Raw genomic sequence first — 2,977 nt, 5'->3', positions numbered from 1 at the left:
GTGAGGGGGTAGGTTTTCTGCTCATTCTCATTGGTGCCGCTTGTGACACTCTCCTTCCCTCCAGCTCCTCTGAAGCACATGCTGAGACTACTTCAGCCGTCATCCTTCCTCATTGCTATTATTTACAGAACTCCTGGTCAATCTCCCTCATTCATTCATGCCTTCACTTCAGCTCACAGCTCACTGATTTCCTTTACATCCTTCCCACTCATGGGTGGATTTCAATATCCATAAGAATGAACCATCAAATAGCCTATCTATGCAGTTCCTTGACTTCTTCTCACCTCCAATGACCTTTTCCTCCACTACAACTCCTCACCTTCTTGTCTTCCTCATCGTCATTATACTCCCTCTAAAAATCTCAATTTTAAGGAACTCTGTTTCTGATCTCCACCTTTAACTTTTCAGGCCTCTTATTTTTATACTTCAATCTGCATCCCATGGACTCTACCACTTTTTTCTTCTCTCTTACTCTCCTCATAACCTCATTTATTTCTCTACCCAGCCTAGATTCCATCATTATGATCACTCAAAATTTTGCAAACACCTTGAACTTCTGTGTCCTTCTCTCCCTCCATTGTATTTGGCTGGCAAAACACCAACCTGAGTTAACTCCCAATTTGTCTATTATGTCTATTGTGCCCCAGAGCAACGAAGTATTACTAGAGAAAAGTCACCTAATTATACCCACTGGTTTCACTTTACATTCATGACTGCAAATCTCAGTGGGCATTCAACTGTATTTCCCTAGCAAGTCTGCTTCCCGACACTTCAAGTTATAACTATTTCACAACTCTCTCCTTATGCCTCCAATAAGCTATCTTTCCCTCTTTCACCCCACGCTGATGCGCTCAGGCAGGAACTTAGTACTTTATATCATCAGATCAATCACCCAGTGTTTGTTCCAATTTTCTCTGCTTTTCCTTCCTGTTTCAATGAACAGGTGTCTACTCCTATCAGAGATCAACTCCTCTGTCTTCCAGTGCACTATACTGCTCTAATTATTTGCCCTCTTTCTCCTGCATTGTCAATTTTTCTCTTCCTAATGGATTATTCCAATCATCATTGAAACATTTCCTACCAAGGGGAAAAAAAAACCCAAAACCTCCTTTTGACCTTAAATCTCACTTTACCAATCTACTTTAAATACTATTGATATTTTGGTTCTGCTTCATGTGAAAGATTTACCTATACTCACTATCCCTACTTCTCCAATCCCATTTTCTTTTCCATCAGTTCAGTTAGGCTTCTGCCCTCCAGTACATTGGAACTATCTTTGCCAAAGTATTCAAAATCTCCACATTGTGACATCTAGTGGCCTCTGTTTCTCTTGCTCTCTTAGTAACATTCAACATAGTCGCCACTAACCTCCTCCTTCAAACACTTTCTTCTTTTGGTTTCCAAAACGTTCTCCTAGGACCCCCGACCCCATCTGATTAGATGTTCTCTCTGGGTCTTCTCTGACTAGCGTTCCCTAGGGCTTGGATCCAGGCTCCCTTTTCTTCTCTATATTTGTTCCCTAGCAATTTTATCTTGTTCTATTACTTTAAATACTACTGATATTTTGGTGGCTTCCAAATTACATTTCCAGTCAATCTTTTCCCCATATTCTAGCCAACTGTCAACTTAATAGGTCTACTTGGATATCTAAGAGGAAGCTCAAATTTAATATGCCACAAAGAGAACTTTTGATTCCCATTGTATCCAAACCTATTCCTCCCTCAGTCTTTTCTAAATCAGAAAATGTTACCATCATACACTCCACTTCTATGTAAACCTGTAGGTATTACCCTCAGTTCTTCCCTTTTCCTTACTACCCTTGCCCCTCCTCTCACCCCAGAACATAGAGTATATCACAAAAAATCTTGCTGGCTCTTCCATTAAACATACACTTAATCTATCTAACTTTTCTTCAGCTTTACTCTTGTAACCCCAGTATAAGCCACGATTACAAACTAGCTGGAACTGCTACACAGTCTCTCAACTGATCTCCCTACTTCAACTCTTGTTTCTCCTGTAAGCAAGCAAAGGAACTGACTCATCTATGTAGAACATCAATCAGACATGCCACTCCTCTATTTAAACAAAAGTGTCTTCCAATTTTGTTTAGCATAAAACCCAAACTGTGCATGTTGGCCTTCAAAGCCCTACAAGATCTAGTCCCTGCCTACCTCTCCCACTTCATCTCTAACCACTCTTCCCCTCACTTAATTCCAGCCATAATGGCTTCTTCCCCTTCTTTGAGCAGGCCTCTGCATTTATTACCTGGATATTCATTCTGCCAGATCTTTATATGTCATTTTCATTATTCTCTCAGCAAATACTCCCTCCTCAGAGAAATCTTTCCTGATCAAATTCTTCCTTCTAAACCCCGAGCATCTGCATCATTTTATCCTTTTGTAAAAACTTTCTTCATAGGACTAATCAATCATGACTATTTGAAATAGCTGTCTGCCCATTTTCCCCACTACAATAAAAGAACAAGGATCGGGTTTGTCCTGTTAACCATTATATTCCAGAACCTAGCATATACATGCTTGTTGAATGAACGAAATAGAAATAAAGTAAAAGAATGAAATAAAAATTCAAGTGGGCCACATTTAAATAAATTTATATTACATTGTTGTAATAACAAAATAAGTTTCAGGTGGGGACTAAAAGACTTGAAGTAAAGCATTTGGTTCAGAAAGGTCCATCTTCCTCTGTACCCCCACTGTTGAGTCCTTCGCTAGCACTGAATTTAGATTTCTATAGTGTATATGTTCAGACTGGAACCACAGGTGGATGATTTCAGATTTGTGGCCACTCTGTAAACTAAAGTCACAAGAAACAGAGATAGAGCCCAGATTATGAAATTGGAGTGGTTACAGATTTAGGAAATAAGTAAAATCAGCAAATTCTCCTGAGAATTTGCTTTTTTGATATGTGATAGGGACTGAGGGTAGTGAGAACTGTCCTTTATTTTCACTGAAGAAGG

The 2,977-nt window shown here is 39.4% G+C and overlaps 1 protein-coding gene across 1 annotated transcript in view; it reads right to left on the bottom strand.

The window, feature by feature from the left end:
* Positions 1 to 2,977, bottom strand: part of STK38L (serine/threonine kinase 38 like) — a 77,854-nt gene that overhangs the window by 17,282 nt on the left and 57,595 nt on the right. The gene's annotated exons all lie outside the window — the stretch shown is intronic.

This window comes from Pteropus vampyrus, unplaced genomic scaffold (genome assembly GCF_000151845.1).
Source record: "Pteropus vampyrus isolate Shadow unplaced genomic scaffold, Pvam_2.0 Scaffold82, whole genome shotgun sequence".
NCBI lineage: Eukaryota > Metazoa > Chordata > Mammalia > Chiroptera > Pteropodidae > Pteropus > Pteropus vampyrus.
This window is presented reverse-complemented; position numbering and strand designations above follow the sequence as displayed.